The sequence below is a fragment of the Hetaerina americana genome, unplaced genomic scaffold, assembly GCF_022747635.1.
Source record: "Hetaerina americana unplaced genomic scaffold, ioHetAmer1.1.p SCAF_4, whole genome shotgun sequence".
NCBI classification, from domain to species: Eukaryota; Metazoa; Arthropoda; class Insecta; order Odonata; family Calopterygidae; genus Hetaerina; species Hetaerina americana.
The window spans coordinates 41292484-41316861 of record NW_027286985.1 but is presented as its reverse complement, the minus strand read 5'-3'; the positions used below and the strand labels follow the sequence as shown (position 1 = coordinate 41316861).

The 24378-nt window shown below is 37.0% G+C and overlaps 1 protein-coding gene and 1 non-coding gene across 2 annotated transcripts in view; one reads left to right on the top strand and one right to left on the bottom strand.

Moving 5' to 3' along the window:
- LOC139692174 (tachykinin-like peptides receptor 86C) overlaps positions 1–24378 on the top strand; it is a 181882-nt gene that overhangs the window by 118362 nt on the left and 39142 nt on the right. The gene's annotated exons all lie outside the window — the stretch shown is intronic.
- TRNAG-GCC (transfer RNA glycine (anticodon GCC)) lies at positions 21756–21826 on the bottom strand. Its single transcript has one exon. It is a non-coding gene; the product is annotated as a tRNA-Gly (tRNA).

The following is a 24378-nucleotide window of genomic DNA, read 5'->3' as shown; positions in this document are numbered from 1 at the left end:
AGGCATCTTGGCGAAATCTACATAATTCTAAAATGTTACCGTGAGAAATACCGAGGACAATATCCGAATCGAGGACCACAGACTGTTGACCCCTGAACCGGTATGATTGATTTGTTTCTGACGGCAAAAAGGTCTGCGTGAAGAGATACGGTATTCGTATCCGTCTCGAATTAACTTAACAATATTCTTCAAGCGTAGCCTCTCTCTTTATGACCCTAATTAACCCTAAAGTCATATTAAATAGTCACACAACGAGTGCTGTATAACCAATCCTGTCAGATGATAGAAACCCTATATCTAAGCCGTTGGTTGGTATATTTCTTTGCTATCCTTTTCAAAAACATCTAAAAAGTGAAAATAAGTTGTTTGATTAAGTGAAAATATGAAAGCCTTTTTTGGGCACACCAGTATTTTAATTTAGCTACAGAAAAAATAAAAAGGATAAAAACACATTTCAACACTTTTTTATTTGAGTCAAGGGAAAGGGGGGGGGGGAGGGGGGGGCTTGGGCAAAAGTGAAAGGTATCCGAGTAACGGATTATGAAGGGGAATTGGGGGGGGGGGTTAAACATATTTCCGTTGGACCATAGTCCAACGGAAATATAGTATGTTTCAAAACTAGAGAAGTCATTTCAAAAGGGAATACAGTGGGGAGAATGGAATCGGCCCTTTATCGTTATTGACAACCACATTTCTAAATTTGTGTATGAAAATGCTTTCGTATGCGTCTAAAAGGTGGTTGGGGGTCTGTTTGATCAACTTCAATTCCTTTTCTGATGTTTTATGGTCTTCCTTGAGTAAGTGTAGGGCAATGCTCGATTTATCTGATCTGTTGTATCTGTAATGGGCCATATGTTCTTTGAATCTAGTTTTAATATTCCTCCGCGTCTGGCCGATGTAAGTTGAATCGCAGGAGGAGCAGTTTATTTTGTAAATGCCGGACTTGTTTGAGGCGTCGATTTTGTCCTTAGTGTTGCCTATTAGATGTTTTAGTTTGTTGTTGCTGCTAAATGATATATTAGTGTCAACGGTTTTAAAAATCTTTCCTAGCCCTTTTGTTAAATGTGGGTGGAACGGCAGTTTGATATACCGCGGGGTTTTATGTTCTGTGAGGGTGGTTGTGTTTTGAACTAGTTTTTTATGTTTGTGCTTTTTCACTAGATTGTCAATTATTGACTCTTTAAAGCCATTTTTAAAAGCTATAAGTTTGATGTTTTTTAATTCTTTGTAATAGTTGTTTCTATTTAATGGAATATTTACTAATCTGTGTACAAGGGCATGGAAGGTGCCCAGTTTGTGACTGTTGTGTGTGAAGGAATTATGATGTATGTAATTGTTGGTGTGTGTTGGTTTGCGATACACGTCGTATGATATTTTAGTATTTCTTGTTAATAGCAGATCAAGGAATGGAAGTTGGTTATTCTTTTCTAATTCGTATGTGAATTTAACCGAGGGGAATAAACTGTTTAAGTCGTTAATAAACTGATCTATGTTATATGTAGTGGTGTCGAAAATTGCAAAGATATCATCCACATGTCTAACAAAAACGGAAGGGAAATAACTGAATTTCTTTTTGAACTCCTTCTCAAAGTGAGTCATAAATACATTAGCTATGAATGGGGATAGAGGGTTTCCCATCGCCGTTCCAAATTCTTGTTTATAAAACTTTCCTTGGAATTGAAAGAAATTTTGATTCATGACTAGGTTAGTTAGTCTGATATATTCATCAATTAACTTGGGATCCAGTTGTAATGATGTTAACCACACTTTTAGTGAGTTGATTGCTATGTCTACTGGTACGCTTGGAAAAAGGTTTGAAACATCAAAAGATACCATGACTTCTCCTTGACTGAAATTATGACTTTTGGTTTTGGATACGAAATCTATGGTATTTTTAAGAGAATGGGGGCTCGGGAAAACCAATTTGTTAAACTCACAAACCAGCCACTTGGATATGAGATATGTGGGAGAATCTATGCCTGAAACAATGGGTCTCATGGGGAGACCAACTTTGTGGACTTTAGGTAAGCAATATAATCTAGGTAAAATTGGATTTGACACTGAAAGTCTGAATTTAGTTTTTTTATCAATGAGGGATGGTCAGTCGTTTAGCACGTTTTTAACTTGAGTTATAAGTTTATTAAGGGGATTCTTTTTCACTTCAATATATGGCCCAGATGATATTAGGTTGCTCACTTTATCGAAATAGTCTAATTTATTCAAAATGACACAGAGGTTACCTTTGTCTGCTTTCATATAGAAACAAATTTTCCTTTTTAAAGAGGTAACAATTTGATTTAAATTCTGTGATTCAAGCTTGCGTTGGAATACTGGGTGGTTGAGGTTATTTTTAATCTGATTTTCGCAGGCTTTCCGTAAAAAATCTTTTGTGGGAAAGTCAAATGGATACAGAGATCCTTCTATGTGGGCTATTAAATCCTCCAAGGGACTATTTTTTGGCTGTATGCTAAAGTTTAGACCATAATTGAGCAACTTCAACTCTTGTTGTGAAAAGGTTTCATCGGACAAGTTGCAAACATTGGGGAAACCTTTGTTGTCAGAGGAAGAAGAAGCTTTGGACTCACCGATAAGTTTTGCTAGTTTACGATTGATGCAGCGGGCTTTCTGTTCTCGTTTCTTGAGAACTATGATGTGGATTCTCCCGTCGATTTCTATCCAGTCTTGAAAATCGGTGTCGGATAATCTCCGAGTCAGTTTTAAATGCAAACTACGTTTGGCGTAGAGAGATATTATTTCGGAGTGAAGGGCTTTGCGTCGTAACGCTTCGTCAATATCCAGATTTCTTTTACGATACAGAGCAAGTGAATTGATGAACTTAGGATAAATATTGTTTCGTTTACAACACTTTAAAAAACGGATGTCTTCGGCAATTTTCCCTATTTTGGTTTTCAATTGATGGTACTTAAGTCAACAAGTTTGCTCCCTTCATAAACTTTATGAAACGAGAAATTTTTCGATGAATGTTACATTTGGAATTTATAAATATTGAGGAAATAAATTGCATATTCATTAACATAATAATAAAGTCCCTCCGAAGGTTAAATTAAATTTATTAAACGAATTAGGTATTCCACATACTCTCCGCTAATGAAATATTACTTAGGTATAAATATGAAAATTAATTAAATTGTTTTGGGACATAGCTCCAAAACAGTACTAATGGAGGGCTTCTAGTTTTTTTCCTAAAATATGGTGAAAATAAAAAACAAACATAGGACAGTTCGAATTTAAATATACATATCTGTAATTTTAAGAGATCTAAAAACTATTTTTCGCGCACAGATGAAAGCACAGGTTTAAATAAAAATTAAAATGTCAATTCATTCCTTTCGATGAGGAAAACAAAACTCGCATAATATCTCTAGCTACGAGGGTCATCCGGAAAGTAGTACCCGTTCGTGCCGCATGAAGTGCTGACGACGCGAGTAGCCGCTGGACGAGGTCAGATAGCTTCAGTGGCTTGTCTGCCTTCTCTGAGCCAAGTTGCGTGACGCTAGCATTGCCTGTGTTGTTTCTGTGATTGTTTACAATGTTTAAAAAAATTGAGAACGCCGCCAGTTGTGAAGTGAGGGCAGTGATTAAATTCCTCAATGCAAGAAACGTTCGCCCATGTGATATTCATCGCCAATTAAAGGAGGTGTATGGAGACAATGTAATGGACGAGTCGTCTGTTCGGCGGTGGTGTCGCAACTTCAACATGGGGAGGGGGAACACACACGACGATGAGCGTTCGGGGAGACCGTCTGTCATTACAGACCAACTGGTGAGCTCAGTTGACGAATTCGTGAGGAACGATCGGCGCGTCACAATTGATGACATCTGTGAGCATTTTCCCAATGTTTCTCGAACAATTGTTCATGAAATTGTTAAACACCATCTGCATTATGCAAAAATTTGTGCAAGATGGGTCCCTCGCGTATCTCAATGAGCTGGCGGCGAAGGACTATGCAGCAGGAATACAGAAACTTGTCACACGTTATGACAAATGCCTTAATTTGCTTGGAGATTATGTTGAGAAGTAGTTTAAAGTATCCTCTTTCAAATAAAATTTTTTATGTTTGTTAATATTTACTTTTGTGTCTTTATTTCACGAACGGGTACTACTTTCCGGATGACCCTCGTATTATGTGATTACAAAACGTATCTATATTGTGAATTATTCAGACAGAGGGCCCGACGCTTTCTGCATTGTAAAGGGCAGCTGTGAAATTCGATAATTTCGGATTATTTATTTAAAAGTTGATTTTAAAATTAAATCATTTTTTTGATAATCACACTGCGAAAATCGTTGGTGTTGAATTATTCTCTGCCTACCTTACCTAACATTGCCACTTATATCACGGATTTCTTTTTCTCTTGTCCGCCTAACATCTTCAACCACTGTTTTTTCTTCTTCAAATATAGAGAAGAAAATTTCTCTCTTATCCCATCATCTTTAAAATTTTAAAGTGTGAATTTTGTATCAAAAATAACATTCCTAACATTGATAAAGAAATGTAATTATGACGAGAGTAGAACTGTTACTTAAGGTTAAATGGAAACACAACTTTAAAGATGAATAGACTATGGCAACGTACAAATTCGGTACGAAGTTTAAAAATAATTTAATTGCCTGAAACTTGTAATCCGTCAATATTTGTAGGTTTATTATCTCCCTAAATTTAGCCGTTTTAGATCTGTGTCTGTTAAACACTCCTTTTTAAATATTACAGAGTAGTTTAAGTTGACTTTAAGATATGATATTCGGGGTTAAGGCATTCCTCATAAATAATTATGTTTTTGGCACTGTTCCGAAAACAGCCAAGTTTTGACTTTTTCGCTCGAAATGAATAAATGAAATAAGAACAACGACAACTAGAGACATCAAAGTCCTCGGTAGAGGAAAATTAACCTTTGTAGAAATCAAACCTGAGACCTCTGGGATGTCAGAATAGGTCGCAACTTCACCGCCACTGAGGCCGGCAAAATGGTAATTTAAATAATAATAAAAAAATGAGGATTTCCATTCCGCTTTCCTCTATTATCCAATGAATGAATTATCGATATGAGTGTTGTTGGTAAGGGCGATTCTATATAGGATTATAAAAATTATTCTCTTTGCTCTTTCTCTGTCGATGACATGTCAGCTATGGTCTTCAGGGGAATTATAATCCGAACATTAAAAACAATATTGATTATATAAATAAAATGCTTCATAATAAAATTTGGTAAAATATTAATTAAGAGACTTGATATGAAACGAAGGTCCCCTTTTATATTTTAAATGAAAAAGTAATCGTAAATTTTTAGTAACCACTTGCTCTTTCATTTTAATTTTCGTTTCTTTGCACGACCTTCTGAATTTTCGTTAAATAACTGTCACAGATATAAATACTGGCTGGATTTGGACTTTTACAGTGCGATATGTCGGAAATAAGTTATGTAATTTTTAAGGTTAAGTCGATACTTCTGGTGAAAGGTTACGTCTTCTTTTAGTCCCATAAATTTTGCATGCGGCATGCAGAAAAATGAAAGCATTTGTTTTTCATTAATATCAATTTATTTTTTAAAGAAGCGATTGAATTTTGAGTTTTACGAGAAAACTGTACACATTATAAAATGAACGGGATAAAGTCTAGACTTAGAAATTAAATATGCATTGCCTTTGCACAACTGTTTTGTACCATAGTGTGGCGGAATTCTTTGCACCTGAATAGAAAGATATATTCAGGTTTTAAATTCTGGAATTTAAGATATAATATCATTTTAAATTACAGAGTATTGTGACAGAGTTAATTTTTAGTTTGTATTCAATAATTTATATATTACGTATTTAGTGCATTAATGAAAGCTTTTTTCAAAGTAATAACAAGGATATATTTGCTCTAATTTCTGCCAGTCTAGGGTAAACAGCAGCTAATTATTTGTGGAATTTCACGTGATTTTAACTACAGCGAATCTCTTGACTTCCCCCTAAACTCTTTGGTCTACAGCCTAAACATATTCGGTTAGTAGCTTTGTACAATATTAAATCCAGGCTTATGAGCGTGTTTTCTAAACCATAATTATGTTGCGATAGCACGTTTACCCGAATCTCATATTTTCCACTGAAATATTTGTTTCAGCTAAAATACTCTTAAATGCATCGAAAGCTGAGAAAATCTCTTTGGGATGCCACCGAAAGGATTGAATTAGGCGAAATCGACATTTTCTTAAGAATATATTGTGTCTGAGTCTAGCCCGAGTATTGCGCTAAAAAATAGACTCCCGAAAATTTGCTCCTATTTACAATTTAAATGCAACCGGGCGATTAAAAAGGGCAAACACATATTTCTTCGCTTGGTCCATTTCGCTTTCTCCCTCAAGTCCCGCGTCTTTTTAATCACGGAATGTAAAGCGTTCAGTTGCACCATCGCACTCATCCCCACGGGGGATTTTTTTTACTGGGCAGTTTTTCCGTTATTTAGATAGTTTCTCCATCGGAGCGAATAATCGAGTCGTCCGCAAATAGAATACCCATTTCAATTAAATGTGGCAAATATTTGCCAGTGTTTTCTTTGCGTAACTCTTTTCCAGAGATTTCATTGTACACATGAGCGAAAACATCGAAATAAAAGGGGAATACTCATCATTTGTCTGTTATTTTTCCCAAAGCACTTGTATGGTGATTGCTGATTCGATCTGTGGGGAGCAATAAATATAAAAAACGACTTTTACCCTCTGTGAGATGAATATCACGGAAATTTATATCAAGAATATAATTATTACTGACTATATAAAATCTGGTGGCCGTTTTATTAATTGTCAAAACGAATTTGATATCAAAAAATTCAAAATACTAATTTATAACCTGTTGAATGCATAAATCCCATAACCTAACTTCTAGTAAACCAGCTACGGTTTTATAGCTACTTGGTGTGATATAGCACTACGAGGGCGGTTCAATATGTACCCGTGTTAGAAATGAAGAAACCATTTTTTCAAAAACATTTTTTTTCAACATAGTCCCCTTTTAGAAAGATACTTCTCTTAACGTTTCGGCCCTCCAAAAAATAGGATTTGTCGAACTCTCCAAAATAAGCCTCTGTCTCGGCGATAACTTCCGTCGTTTGAGCTAAGTTATTTTCCTGCGAGCCATTTCCTCAAGTTAGGGAATAAGAAAAAGGCGTAGGGAGCCAAATTGGGTGAATACGGGGGGTGCTGCATTATTTATAACGTAGTTCATGCAGTTTTCGAAGTTGACAGCCGGATCAGCTTGTGGTCCACTGACAATTTTTTCATCGCCAATTTATCATGTAAAATATTAATTGCAGTTCCGGTCGACACACCCACGCCCTCTGCTACTTCGCGCACTTTCTTTCGTCGATCAGCGAGAATCATGGCGAGGACTTTTTGAATGATTTCCTTGGTAACCACGTCTACCGGTCGTCCTGATCGCTCCTCATCAAAAACAGATGTTGGCCCACGTTTAAATTCGTTGAACCAATATCTAACTGTAGTCATAGATGGCGAAGTGTCCCCATAAACAGCATCCAACTTTGCTTTTATCTCCTCGCATTTCTTTCCATCCAAAAACAAAAAGCGAATTACCGAACGATACTGCTCTTCTTCCGTCTTAGCGAAATTCACGAAACACGTCTTACTCGAATGGCTGCCAACTCCAAACTAACCTTTAAATTAGTCTGAAATTTTTTTCACCGTCGTTTGATAGATTGTAGCACACGATGGTAACATAAACTTCCCTCAGGAACGCCCTTTGTCGTCAAACACTGGTACTCATTAAACAGCCCTCGTATTCATATATAATTCAAATAAATTAGGAATATATTATTATTAGCCGATTACTATGAATGAATATTTGAATAAATGTTGAATAGAGTTCTTGATCGGAAACCAATATTCAAACAGCAGCACAGAAAGGAAAAGATTTTAGGAGTTTTAGCAAAGTGGAGCATGTTGCAGTGAAAATTCTATTGACTAATTATGGCCCAAAAAGTGGTTGAAGAGAAAAGATTATGGAAAGCACTAAAAGAAGAGGAAAGAAAGTAATTTTAGACATCCTGAGATAAGACAATTCACTGAAGAGGGCAACTGACAAATAAAATAGGGTGGTAGAATTACAGAGGAATCAAGGATAAACTACGAGTACAAAGAGCAGGTAATGGAAGTTTTGTGGACAGTGAGCTATGAATGAATTGACGAGACTGGTAGGTAACAGGAGCTGCTACAAACCAATCTTCAGATTGATAATTATCAATTCGAAGGATTTCAGCTTTGCGTTTTGTGATTGGACTCAGAAGTCTGGGGTAATTATGAGATCCGGCTCAATGGAAGATTTCTTAATTTTGCATTGAATCCACATAATAATTTAATATGAACGTTTTTTGAAAAAAAAGTTAAATTATCTTCCAATTTATTTACCATTAATGGACTAAAATATATACATTATCCTTATAAGGAGCTAATAGACTCTGGAAATGATGCATGATATACCTACCGTTTATACTTGAAGAATAATAATATATGGAAATAACAGAGCATGCTCAACTAGTTTAGAGCATGATTGTTTAATTGATTCCGTTGCGAAATTTTAAAGGGATGTAATTTTAAACAAATTTAAAAATATAGAAAAAAATGAGAAGTGAGGAACGATAAAAATTCAACGACAAATATAATTTAAATACGGAGTTGAGTAAACATTACGCTCAAAGAAAAAAATTCATCAAAGAGGGGAATTTCCCTTTACCGTTCAAAATTTATGACTTTCACTGCCACCGTCGCCTTGGCCCTCACTCCCGTCGTCGGAATCACAGGAAATCTCTATCGGGGAGATATTATGGGGTTCTCAATGGAGGAGCGATTGTGATTAAAAATGATAACCACAGTGATCCCATTCATCATTTCGTGCGTGAATTTGGCCTCTCGGAGTGACTCAGTCCTACCTAACCCTCAATATTCACGTTTAGGCTTGTGAAATATTAATTTTTGTATTTATCGATCCCTTATATATAAAATAAAAACTTTCGTCTATACTAAGATATACAGGTACGTATGTTTCGCATCGATGATCGAAACTCTTCAATACATTGGCCATTGATATATTTTAGAATATACATTTTTTAGCAATATCGACCCCATGGTACATGGGGCAGTATCCTATGTAAAGCATATTGTTATGGCGACATAATAGTCATAAAACCATATCATACTAAACTATTAGCCTTCAACATTTTGATATCCTCAAATTATCCATATTAACTTGGTCAATACGAAAAATATGGGAATTATGTGAATAAATCAGCATATCGCAAACTCTACAACCCGTTCCCATATTCCAAGTCTGATGCACCCACCGAGCCTTCCTTTCTTTCCGTATGCGTCACCAAAACCCTTCGTGAAGTTTCTCGTGACTTTCAATCAGGGATTTGCGTAGCGAAATAACGGCTCCCACACCAGATACGAAGGGAACACGGAAAAAATTAAAAGTTTACGTAACGATAAAAGATGAATTGATTCTGATCTTCAGCGACAATTATAAACGATATTTAGAGAACGTAGACAGGGTCAGAACTGGCGTCTCGCACTTCGACAGACCGCAGTGCGTGTCCCCATCATGGCTGGTCTGACACAGAACCATCATTCTTTCCTCCATCAGGAACCTTCTTAGACTGTTCCACGTCTATTACAAATTTATGCCTGGGTATTTCTCAATCCCGTGATCAGATCATCAAGAATAATGGGTCAGATGTTTTTCCCACATCACTGCACTCCGGATGCGTTCCACTGCACCACTCCTGGGTTAGTTCGCTAGAACCTGCTTCACCCTCTTGTTTGAGATGGCTGTAGCGCTGCTAGTGGTGATGTCTTCAGCCCTCTACAGCCAAAAAATCCGAGATTAGTTTGATTGGCGAGGCCAAAACTAACCGAATACTAATCCTGCCGAATATAGAACTGAACGAAAGCGCTTAAAATCTATAAATCAGGCTAGGGAGGCATTTTCTCTATCCTCTACCTCTTTTGATTTCCCAAAACGCACTAGTACCACACTAAACCCGTTTAAGTTATTTACCCCGTTAGGAATAGCTGATGCACGTAGGTGGAATGTTCAAGGAATAGGGGAAGGGTTTGAAAGGGTTTCCGTATAATTAAGGGTCAGAAACCCTTAGTTATAAGGAAAGATACCATGTATTCCAAAATGGCACCCAATTAGGGTTCGGGATACTACTGAAAAATTCAGTAGCCGCCGTCAGCACTCAAACCCTGACCCTAAGGATGGGAATTCAGGGCACTGGCCACCAACTAAACACCCTCTACTATTCCAAAGAAACGGTCAAGGCGAATGATTTTTACACCCTGAAATTGTTGCATTGAAACCCTCTACTATGTATTCCTAAGAAATGATGGAGGAAAAAACTTCAAGAAGAACCCTCTGATAATTGGATGAACATTGAAATATGGAGCATTCAAATTATTATGATAACAGCTGGATTTTGTTCATCTCTGTTTCAACTTCGATCAATCCCATCTCTCTTCCTTCCAATTATTTCACTTCCTATTTCATGTTTTCGCTCACTTCTATCTTCAATCCGTTCAGTCTTACGTATATCCCTAAATATCCACTGTATTTTACTTAATCTACACTCCCGTTCTAATTTCTCCTAATTATGACAAAACCTCGGTATTCAGTCTTACTGAAGGTCAAATCGACCAACACGGCCAAAGAAGGAAAGGCCGAATAAAATTGGATGGTCAGAATCGGAAATCGGACCGGATCAAGTCGTGATAAGAACTCGACACCTAATCAGACGGAATCATTATCAGTCAAAAGGATTCCGGAAAAATTATCGATTTCCTAGGAAATCAAATCGGAGTCTACCATCTTTTCCTCGCTTCTTTGAGTTCACGCAAACACACCTATGGATAAACACATTTTTTGCCTCGATTCTCAACCGTTCTACTCTTTATCACCTTTACCACTCTAATTAAATTCCAATCAATCTCCCTTCCTTCTCCTAAACGTCGAAATCCTCTCCAAATCATTCCAAGGCAGGCAATATTTCCTTTCGTTCTCTTCCCCTCTCGTTTTATTAGTATGCTCGACACCCATCTGCGCTACTGCTGGTGACTTTCCCATTATTCGCGGGTGTTTTTCCATCACCCAGCTGTCTCCAGCTGCACGGCTCAATCTCCCTCCGCTCTCTTTCCGCCTACTCCCTACCCCTTTATCTATCTCTCTTCCCCACCTACACCCACCTCTCAACCAACCCCCCTTTATCTCCTCCCTCCTTCCCATTGCGCTACGGTTCAAGATCCCGGGATCCTCTTTCATATAAATTTTCTCCTTTCTCCCACCTCGCCAAGGGAATTCGGTCCGGTGTTGCCATTATGATGCCTTCGGGCGCCACACCCCGGAGCGACCTTTTTGTCTCACCGACATAACATTCCGAGGGAATGTGCCCCACAGGGACACGTTTCCATCGCACCATAGGCGTAATACAAAGGCGGAGTTGAACGCGTAAGGTTTCAGCCGCACGAGGCACGCGCCGGGTGGGAGGATTTAGCGAGGGAAAAGTTAAGCCTGCCGCAGCGTCGACGTTGGGTACGCACGCGTAGCTTATGCGAGGAAAATAAAAAACGTAAAGAAGGCAAAAGAATCGGAATTCTCGTCGTTTAATTTTATGATCGAAACGTTCGGTGTGAAAATTTTATCCATTCATCGTTTCGTTAGCTACCTTTTTCGTCATGCATCATTCACAAGCACGCGGGAGCGCACAAAAAGATATATTTATTGCCCATTTTTGACAATGTGCTCATGGAAAATGTTGTAGCTATTGGGGTTTTTTTAGGGGCGTTGGATTTGGAGGGTTGGTTTCACTTGAATAGACCACAAGACTTTACCAAAATATACAGCTAAAATCAAGTGAAGGGATGATTCAGCTAAACAAATTACGTAATTGTAAAGCCAACATTCAATACCAATAATTTATCCTCTTTTTGAGATAATTTTCGGAACTTAAATTGAATGTTGAGTGAAAAGGTATTCCATTTGAAGACGAAATATATTCTCACCTCTACATTAATGAACCGCAAGCAAAGCAAATGACCACATATTATGGAACTTAAGGTTTCTAATTATTCCGTCCTGATTTCAAGCCTGAGGGAAGAGTAAACATATTATGTGTTTCACAAAATCTTTCATTGATTAACATAATAATTCCCTGAGCATGAAAATTCGAGGATAATTTTCAGTTAACATATAATGTAAAGAGCTCATAAAGTATTAAGTGGTTTTCATAACCCAAACCCTATTAGAACTCCATAAATTCATACTTCGAGAGATCTCCTGAAATGTCTTTAAGCCCTGCTATTGTTTGGCTATTGTTTTCATGAGTTGAAAACTGTACCAAAAATGTTACTCAAGCATGCTAGAGACTAACTGTTGGTAAAACAGCTACCATACAACCATGATCTATTTCCATGATTGGTGGAGTGATTTATGGTTTTGATTCTAGGTCACCTCACGCAGCATAACGTAGAGAAAAAGGACCTACATATTTCTACCGCAATCCATTCTTGGGAAATACGTATAGGACGTCATTCCCTAGAAGCTTTTTGATGTTCAGGGAATGGGTGCCTACCTAAGTGGGAATGGAAATAAATCTCTAAAACCGCTACTGATTTTTCAGACGACCTATATAGGTGGAGAGAAACAGAATAGCTCTTTAATCAAACCAGAATTTGCGGCCATCATCCGTCTGTTGGTTGCCTATGTCTGCGTTAGTTAAGGTACTTTTCAACAAGGTACGTCAATAATACTCCCTGCGCTAACTTTTGGAAAGGTTATAAATTAAAACGACGTTTTATCTCACCAAATTTACTAGTAAGCTTTCTTCTCTACAGTTTTCAAAATGCCTATTTCTTGTGGGTACATCCAATGTGCTCCCATTTAATACCGATTTCTGTATTAAACTGACCATTAATCCTTAAAGCCCGCTCATCTCCGCGCAATTTCGGGCATCTGAAATTTCCTTATAATTTTCTAAAATTTCCCTATTGTACTGTGCATAAAACAGTATGTTTTTGCTTCTCTCTAAACATTTATTCCCTAATATCTCGTAATATTAAATATTACAAATTTCTCCTGAATATGTTTCTTATACAGGACCATCCTGGAAAATTTTGTTTAAAAAACCTACCCTACCGTAAACAAAAACCTTTTGCAAAAGGCCATTTTGTTTCCCATCATAAGAATATGTACTATCCCGAATACCTCTCTCAGCATGCCTTAAAGCAGAAACAAGGTTTAGCACACGCGAATCAAAGTTTTAAAAAACATGAAGCAACTCTCTGAAAATTTCACGAGGCGTTTCGTAATGCAGGAACGACTTGATTTGAGAAGCTTTGTGGCTGTTACAGGTACGAGCTTCAATTTAGGGCTGTGCAGTATGAATGCACTTGCAAAGTTCAAATCTCTTCCACACGAGTTGCAAGCGAATGGTGTGGTGCTGCAACACTACCGATAGAGGGTAGAGTTAGGGAGAACTTTATCTGCCCTTAACGCAAGATGCTAAGTAGTTCAAGGTTCAAAGTCAATATATTTGTCAAAATAAGTTATATTAACACTATCAACGCTTCAATTAATTAGAAATCTAAAAATAACATTGCGAACCCTGCTTTCAAAATGATCCCAATCCCAAGCCTCGGCATTCAAACTCGGTTAGGAACTTGTTTCACATATTCCCAGCCAAATTTTGACGAATCTAAGCTCATTTATTATATTTAAACTATTTTAATAACCTTGCTCATTTTAAAATGTGATTAATCAATTATTAACACATTTGAACAGAGTTAAAATTAAAAACAAAAATGCAGAATTAAACATAAATGCACATATTAATTCATCTAAAATTTTGTCCATAGAGTCTTTTAACGTCAATCATCCTAAATACTGTCCAGGCGCCATCTGCAATATCGTAATGCTGTAGAGTATTGGTTCTTTAGACCTTTTCAATCGGATTGCATGTCCTATTACATCCTTATAAAACCAAGGTGCCTAGTTTCTTCCGTAATTACATCTTCAGTACATTGAAATTTTTTCGGTGTCACATTTAATATACATGCTACTTTGATAAATTTAAAACAAAAAAGTGTTCATACTTTGAAAAGAAGTCTGTTGCTTTCTCGGTGTATACTTTTCATGACAACTCTTCCCCGAAATACCACCGAATAAAAATAAATTTTGAAGATCTGTAAGATTTATGCAGGGTTTCACCCACTGGGGATTTCTAGTAGTAGTTTTTATGGAAGGCGCCAGACAGCTAAGGTCATTTGCGCCATTAGGAATGGGCGGGAAAGGAAAGATGGAGAGAAACCCGGCGTTGGCCTATCCGGCGTTAGCCTACTCAAGTCGAAAGGCAGCAAGGGGTCCACAACTTAACGTCCCATCCGACGGACGGACTCACTTAAAGTTCTCTCCACAAAGCATTTCAAGGAGGGATTGGAATACCGCTGAAAAATATTTGTCGTCTCCAGGATTTGAACCCGGGCCCTCTCGGAAGCCTGTGCGTTATCCACCGCACCATTCCGATCCCCCTGGGATCCTTTTCTTGTTCTTAAATCAACGTAAATCGGTGGGCAAGGATGAGTTAAAGGTGTAATGTTTGAAATATCCCGTGACCGTGAAACGTGACCGGAATTCTCGTCAATGGAGATTTGCTTACGGCTGGGTGTGCAGATTGCTCTGGGAGGGGTTTGTGGTCCCCTTCCTACCCCCAGGATGTACCCTCGCACTCCCAGCGTGGAATAATTTACGTCTGCTTCTAGGTGATGACGGTGACACTAAAATATCGAAGAGAATTGGGCTTCACGTAGAGGATTTGTGGGATATAAATGAAAAGTAACGAAGACGAAATGAATTCCATATTTTCCAATGAAAAATTCCAATTTTGTGGAATCTGTGGAAGTAAGAGACTTGGAAGTTTTTCGTGGTTTTATTTTTTGCATTGTGTGCAATTTGCGATGAAAATAACTGTGAAAAGTGGTAAACCGAAAACTTCATGAAACGCAAAAATGGCTAAACGTATTCACCTTGCTTTGAACTTATTACCTGTCCCCGAGTTGATTGTCAACATTACATTATTAATACCTTAAACATGAAACGTTCAGAAGCAGCAATGAAAAGCACTTCTCTGTGGTGTGAATTGTATAGCAGGTGTAGCCGCAGCGAAAAATCCAATATTAATACCTGCATAGCTCCATTTATCCTCTGCGAGGAACCCGTATTTAAGGAACACATCCATCGTCGAGAAGAGGACTAAACCCATTACATTAAAGTTCTCGAATGATTACTATATGTATCTGACCGCTGCAATCGGCTAGTGTGAATCAATATGGCAGTCTAGCGTGTTTGTGGTGTTGGCAATATACAATACATAAAATATTTTTGACGAATTTGTAAGAGAGCTATTGCAAAACACATTATGAACAATAGCATTCCGATGCGAATGAACAGTCCAAACCAAAAATAAATGACTAGAGAAGGCCCGTTAATATCATGATCGCGTGCTTCTCTTCTGTTTTCTGTCAGCGATTGCAGAAATAACCGTCGCGCCACATGTCGACAGCCGTATTCCATTTGAAAAGTGTGTCTTCTATAGAGGAAAGAATGTTAAAAAATAAGTGCCATTGGTGGAAGAGTGAGTTTAGAAGCAAATAAATAAATTATATCCGTAAATAAAAACTCCAGAGTTGCATGAAGTCCGATAAAAAATCCCGTTCCGATCCTGTCAGTTAAGAGCTTCATTTTAGTTAACAGGCTTTCGTGGCTTCCTCATTAAGAGTTAAATTTTAAGTTGAAACACTCATAATCTTTCCTCATCACATTGCAAGTGGTCTAGTAGTACATTAAACTACTGTTACCACGAACTGTAAACTTTCTCATGTATTTATGAAGAATGGAAAATTTAGTTAGATGTGAGAATTGGAGATGTAAATGTACCCACTCTCCTAAGGACTTCCAGTATTGCTGGCTGAGTCTACATTGTACATAATCCATTGTGAACGTAATGCGCATGACTTTATTGTGACGCAACTATCCATGGCCGCACAGTAAAACTGATCGGAAAATGTGGTGGGGCGACTGTCCTTTTAACTAAGCCGGTTGCCAGTTTGCTCCGAGTAGTCTGAGTGGAAAAATGCGCCTTCGCGTGAAGTGCGTTTTTCGGCTGTGTAACGCGGCACGATGGAGCGCCCAGCCACACGGCACGTACCCACAGCCACACGTCCTTCATCGTTACCAACTTCTTGGCCCAGAGCACCCTCCCTGATCCCGCAGCTCTCTTACATTCCCGACTTAGCTCCCTACGACTTTTTGTTCCCCCAACTGAATGGAGAACTGAAAAGAAAGCATGGGGAGACTGCGGAAAACATCCAAAAGCATGCTACAACGTTCCTGTAAAATATTTCCGTCGAGGATTTCCAGGATGCCTTCCAGACGAGGCAGATACATCCCCGCAATCACTGTATTGATGCAGAAGGAGTGTATTTTGATGAATTTTAAGTGTTTGTACAAGTACGTTCAATAAATCTATTTTCCAGGGTTTTTCAGAGTATGCGCGTTACTTTTATAGTGGATCTTGTATGCATACGGTGAGGCACCAGTGAACAATCAACTGACGAGAACTTTTAATCTCATCGCTGAAGATTACACGCATGATCCCATTCCAGTCTTATATTATCATTGCACATCCCAGATTTTTTTCCCAATTCCTTCGGTATTTATTCAATCAGCACTTTGAACAACCCGATATAATTTAAAAGAGTAATTTCAATGTAATTTCTGTTTCCTACATTACTACTTTTATATGCATTAATACATTGTAATCAACATTTTTGAATAGTTCCTGTCATTTGAAACATTTAAGATTTGCAAATAATAAATAAACCTTTCATATAGGCAGGTAATTATTTTGAACCCTGCAACACACACGTTTTTTAAATATACCCTCAACTGCAACTCCGATGAAAAATTTTCGTTCACCAAAATAGGCATTGCGGTTTCAACCTCAATTTCATTTTTAGAGAACATACCAATGCTTTAATGTGCTCAACGCCTATTTTTACTAATAGTTTTCCAAGATTGGCAAAGAAATAGTTTTCCTATTATATAGTAATTCGAAATGAAGACGTTATGCAAGTAGAAGGTACCGCGAAGAATGTTTTTGATACTCGAGTGGCAATGTTATTCATCCAACGTTACAGTGTCGTAACACGCTTCCAAGGAGAAACTAAATAGATGCCCTCGCTATTGCAATGACGGATGCGTTAGCTTTCCGCAATGGCATTCCCGCCGATTAATGACGTTGTTGTGGAGGATAAAAACACAATCAGTGATTGAGCGCTGTACCCATTGTTAAATATATGAGCCGTAAAAAATGGGCATTACTTCACAAAACCAATTCTTTTTAAACTTTTAGTCCCAAAATAGGCAAATATCTGCAGTTGAAACGTCGAAATAAACATTTTTAGGTAATACCAATGTTCATTTTCGTGATCATTTATTGAAAACAGGGTTACATAAAATATTATATTCCGTTATATTCTAAATAAACAAATAGGCAGGGTTTCATGCATAAATATCCGAAGTCCCGTAATGGCATGCATAGGAGCTGATTATTTCCCTTTTAAAAGCTTTGATTACTACTCCATTGTATATTGTTTTCAATGCTTTAATTTGAAGTTTTGTTAATCAAAACCTGAAGGTATTTCAATGCATGACAACTAGTAGCAATAACGTAAGCTCGTAATTGGTAGGTTTCAAGCGTGTTCTTTATATTATGAAATAATTTAATCACGCCAGGCTTCGTAATACAAAACTTGTATAGATTGTAAGAGTACCTCAAACCTTGTCATAATATTAAACCTCCATCTCGAAACTCTCCGAACTATAGGTATACTCCACCAACTTCTTATAAAATAGCGAAATGCAAAATATCTCTCGATATTTTCCCGCATTCCCTTCCCCAAAATAAAAAGAATCTGCGAAAGATCCTCATAATATCGCCTGATAAAATATTTTTCAAACCAATTTTGCCCCTCCTTGTTCCGCTAAGAGCGCCATATTTTGTCTTTAATATACGTCTAATACACCTCGTTGACTTTAGCAAGTTCTATATACTTATTGATAAACCACTACCTATAACATCAGAATCAACATAATTTTGCAATCCCTCTTCCAGGCAGACCTCTCTCCCAGTTTCCTGACAGGATTCCTTTCACCAATCCCAACTTTGAAATCTGCAATGGGTATCCATCATTTTCTCTCTTCCCCATACCATTAAACTGGAAAAATGGAACATGACAAATATGCAGTGCTTCTCAACTACACGTACCTAGGGTAAAAGTAATTGTTAAAAATACTTCACCGACCTCATTAATATTATTTCCATCTTCCAACCTATCTCCTCTTAATTTCCTGAGATGCGTCACCACCATCAATGCCTCTTTTCATTTTTCCCTTTTCGCTGAAGAAGACGCCCAGGACCACCGAATTGGAAAAAAATAGATAAATTCTGTCCTTTTACTGCTTGCACATATTTGTGATACCATACATATTTATTCTCACGCGCGCCACATTTCTACCAATGTTCTGTTCACGTGTATGACTGTGGACTGTAGAGACAGCATATTCAAAATTAGAAAAAAATATTTTAAAAGATATATTTAAAAGTTTAAAAAAATTTATATTATAGATTTTTCATTTGAATAAAAGATGGTTTGATAGTAATTGTACTGAAAGTGGAAATATATACTAGACTTCTACGCTAAGGATAAATCACATAATACTGACTCAATTTTAGTTTCATGTGTGATAACCTTCCAGGGAACAGCATTGTTAACATTCTATTCTTTACTAATCATATATAAATAGAACGGCATTAATTATCATTCATCACCCATTGGAGTATTTGAGTAAATTTGGACGAAGATATGCATGCATAAATATTTGCTTGTAAATACAAATTCATGTGCTTATGAGAATTGTACGATGCACATAAGTGCCTTGGTGGTTCACTTTACATTTTTCTGCATGAGAATGGAATATGAGTTCATATACTCACGGGAAAATCTTTTAAATTCAACCCTAGACACTCAGGGATGGTGCAAACAATGAGGAAAGGGATAACAAATATATAAAAGAAATATAAATCATGAGCTCCTTCATTCCTCAGAGGAAGGCGATTTGACCAACAAATATTTGGAGTAAGTGTTAATATCACATGTATGTATTTCTCTGTGTTTTCGTTAACTAGCGATTTATCGCCCTTTCGTTTACATTTTATATAGATATAAATGTTCATGTGTGCGTGTTTATAAATTAACACAAAACATGACATCGGACACTATAGTAAGTCCCTCTTCATTAACGTTTACTACTTTCCTCCTTTAATTGCATTCCAACATGCCTGTTCTACTCCTTGCCCTACCTCGCTTGCATCAACTTTTCCCCTCTATCACAGTCTTTAAAATCATATTCCCAATCAAAACCCTCTTCATCTATCTTATCTACCTAGAAGCGTGTTGGGAATATATGATAAAGTGGAATAAAAATTATCACATATGATGTACGTGTAGTAGGTGGCTCTCTACATATTGAGGCGATCCTACCATTATACCTGATGTGTTCCATGTGCTGTTAAAACTGCAAGTAATTAAAATTACAAACCCAAAACTCCGTAAGCAATTATGTAAATGAAGACTCAAAAAAAGACGCTTCGAATTTTAAGATAGATTGGCAAATACTATTTAAATCAGGTGGCATTTCAAATTATTGAGTTATATTTTTTGTGGAGTTTGAAAAAAAAACGCTCACATATAATTATTCATTTTATCAATACGTAAGTGAAGTTAAAAAATCCATCCTATGCAAAAAACATGTTCTCAATTTGGAGCAATTAAATTATTATATTAATAAATCCTTTTGCCTAATAATCAGACGTAATTTGAAACTTATGGAGAAAAGAGATTTTCCAGCGACGGGAAATTTTATCCATAGATGTTAAAAATAAACAATAAATGATTATAACGTTTATATCAAATAAAACACTGATGAAAGATTCCGAGATATAAATCAATATTTTTAAATTTAGTGATTATTAAAAAGTATGCTTAAAATAGCTAAATAATGCCAAACAGAGCTCTCAATTTACCCATGTATTTATTACTATGTACTTTCTCCTACCTAATCCGTCAAATATAACCATTCTAAAACACATTATATATAATTAGGAAACCTTATGGCTCGAGAGATTTGTAAACGATCTATTTAAATTTAAAAAAAATTGGAAGCACAGAAAATTGTAAACTTAAAGTTCTTGTTCTCTATTACTCCATAGATGCATCGTAGAATAAATAAATATTAAATGGGCCTTGCTGCCGTTGGCACCGTAATAACTCAACTCTTTCCTCCTGGTGCTGCACCCCCTGCCACGCACCTTTTTGGTGGCTCGCAGGGTATTGATTGTAGATGTAGAACTCATTTGGAACTGTTAACAATTTATATTTTGAATACAAAGCATTAGTTTTGTATGATGGGTTAAAATTAGTTTCAAACTTAGCGCTAAATAATTTGAACCATGGCTTATGATGAAAATTATCTCATATCGACAGTTATTTTTGTTTGAACCAATGAAAAGGGTTATTGAAAAATTGTTCAGGGTCGAAATTGATGTAATTGGCAATAATTGACCTTTTTATTGGAGTATTAAAGGTTATGACCACCTGCCGCGGAGGATTTTATCATTTGATGTGACAGACAATCCTGAGGCACTTTAGAGGACTTACCAATGTCACCAAGGGGACTATTGTCTCGCCTCATCAATCCACAATCCGCTCGGATACCACAAACCAACTTACGGAATTAATTTTTTTAATTCCAATGCATTCACTATTCAATTTTTTTGATAATCACTTTGATATTTTAACACTCCGGCGTCATATAGGCTCTATTGTACAGACCGACATCGCTTTAGCCTACCACATCACGAGACGTCAGTTTTCGCTTGTATTGTAAACGATTTCGGAATCCACAATAAACCGCGCGTGAAAGGAGCGTGTGATATTCACTGGACGAAGGATTAAGACGTCATTAATGACTAAGAAATTAGTACAAGAGAAATATTGCAGCAAAGTCTTAGTTGTTGAGGTTGGGGGTTGTCTTTTTTGTTTCCTTAAAGGCAGAAAGATTCAGTGAAACCACATCTGCCATCGATGGCGCTAAAATAAATTTGAATAACGGAGGTAAAGTCAAGTTTATATAAAAACGAGTCAAAATTTATCACAAACGAAACACTTCATAAGTTGAAGACATTTTATGATAAGTATATCATTGGTCAGCGACCTTTACTTTTATTCAAATAATAAAGCTAAGGTAAAAATTCTGTTTTTTTGTTCATGTGTCCTACATGCTCGACATTATTTTCTAAGTAAGAGACAAGTTTAGATTAAGTTCCTCCCATTAGAACAAGACAAGTAAGATTAAGTTCCTCCCATGACGATAATATGTTCCAATTTCATTCTAAGAGCTTATCACAAAAACAAATTTCACCTTGCAACTTTTTTTAATTACTATGTTTTAGAATTACGTTGCAATTAGGCGATTTTCCTGGTGGAAAAGGTCAAGTTTGGTCAAAGATAACTCTTACAACGAAAATTGCATACATTCACTCACTAGAAAAACAGATAAGAATCAAAATAAAAGCATCGGCCGTGAATCGAACCCGGGCCGCCCGCGTGGCAGGCGAGCATTCTACCACTGAACCACCGATACTCATTTGAACTTCCATGGCAAAAGTAATATAGCAAAAGCAATATTCATAGCCGCAAATAAATAAAACTAAGATAAATCAAAGAAGGAAATGGACGAATGTCAATACAGAGTTAAGTAGAAGAAAGTAAAAATAATAAATATGAAATAGAGATGGATTACAAAAAGGGTAAAAGAAGCGTAATGGACCTCGCAGTACGAGGATTTGGAAAGCTGGCAGACGAATGGTGAACGTGGTGCGCTATACAAGACCTTTAAAACACTATTGGTAAGTAAGACTGGGAGATCTGTATTAGCGGTTAAGGATAGGTCGGGTAAAATAATAGTTGAAACAAAAAAAATCAGATGAAAATTGTAGGAAAAGTAGAAGAACTATATGGTAAATAAATTAAGCCAGGAAGATTAACTTTGGAAAGAGAATATGGCGTAGATGGAGATAACATAGGTACAAGCATACTCGACGATGAGATATAAAGAGCATTTAGGGAGATTAAATCAAATGAGGCCGTGGGGTTCGACAATACTTCTGTGGAACTACTTAAAGGTTCAGGTAAATGTGGGTGGAAGAGTCTTTATGACCTAATTAGCAGCATTTGTAAGAAAAGAATCTGGCCAGAAGACTAATTCAGTTCAGCGTTAGTTCTTATTCCAAAAAATGTAAAAGCTACATCATTTAAGGAATACAGGGCAAAAAGTTTGATTTCTTTGGTTCTCAGGATCATCAACAAAACGATGGAGAGTATGATTACTTTGGGGATGATCAGTTTGTATTCCGGAATGAGCGAGGATTGCGTGTTGCCATTGTAGTAATGAGATCACTTATGTAGAGAAACGTTGAATACCATCAGGACGTACTTGCCAGTTTCCTAGATTTCGAAAACGCGTTTGATTGAGTGGATCAGAAAAAACTAACGAACATATTGCAGAAAATGGGAATACATTGGAGGGGTATGAGACTAATCTGTACATGTCTCAGATTGCTCAATTCCGTTTGAAAATTATTTTAGTTGAATGGAGTTTGAATTGCCAATTTCCACGATCGCTTTGGCAATTTTTATTTTTCTAATTTACCGTGAGGCTAGCAGGAGGTAAGTTTAGAGTGAGTCAATGCCATTATATTTCGCTTCAATCAACACCATTGTTTTATCAGAACTTGAATACACAGTGACGGGGACACGAATGATTAGAGGCCAGAATGAGGATGACTTGGGGGTAGAGGTAGTGTGGGAAATGAAAGGTGTGTCACCTTTCACTTTCCCCTCTCCGAGGATCCTTTCCCTGCTGCGGGCACGCTGCCAGTCGGCGAAGAGGGCGTTGCGGGAGAAGATTTGTCGTCGGGGTGGTCTTTTCAAGTGACTGGGCCTGTAGAAGGAAAATCCTGGAGCCTAGTTCGTCGGGAGTTACTTTCGTGTTCAGGGCGCCAATGTTTTTTTAGACAAGCTAGTCTCCTTTTTTGAGGGTAGAAAAGTCAGGATCGAAAATTCCCCTTACATGGTAGCCGATGGAAAGGAAGATGGGGAGCGAGTAACGTCCATGCCGTCCACATTCCCTATCCCCCATCCCAATATCTCTCGGTGATTACCTTGCATGGTCAACTCCACATAGCATGACACAAACATTGACGTATCTCTTCAAGTCCAACGATACTTCAAGTCAGATTGCGCAATTCCTGTCACTACCACGGATCATGGGAGCTGAGGCGAAAGGTTCACGAATTGTGATAAAATCACGTTACGCGTATCAATAGTGGTAACACACAAAATTTGATCAATGAATTATTCCTGGAGTAGTTTAGTCTTTTATAGTAAATTGAAAGTAAAATTTTAAAGTAAATTAAAGTCTTTTATAGTAAAAGGTTTTACGGAAAATATCTTTCTGGACATTGATCCTATTTAAATTTTAATTATTCATGACGACGAATCATAGTGCGTGTGCATAAAATGAAATAATTCTAGGTAAACTAATTAGTTAATGACGCGATGTAACTTATATGACTATTGGGCTTATTATTTACCTAAAGTTTTGGTAAAGTTGAATATAAATTAATATGAGACAGAAAAACGTAGTTTCTGTAGTACAGTTTCTCAAATTTCTCGCGACTCAGTACCTTCCCCCTTGCCATTCATTAACAGAGTAATAACATAACTAAACAGAGAAATGTTTTTTATATGAATAAAAATATAATCCTAACGCGAATATAATGCATAAATTTAACAATTAGGAAAGTGTACAAGGGTATGAGCAGAAACCGAGTCTGGGTTTCGGCTAAGATTAGTTCCTCTAGAATCAATAAAAGCTATAGCTCTTTCTGAAACGATATTGTCCCAAGAAAACTGACAACTCAGAAGGGATTGCAATATTTATAAAAGAAGATGCCTACATTTATAAATCTCCCGCATTTTTCTTTACCGAACTTTTTAGTTTCACAATTTAAAATAATTGTAAACAGTTACTCTCGAAAAAGCGTATTATTTTCTCATATGAGGCATTAAATGCATGAGGAAGATGAAGATAATTGAGTTCATTAAAATTCATCATACCATTGTCATAGGAAA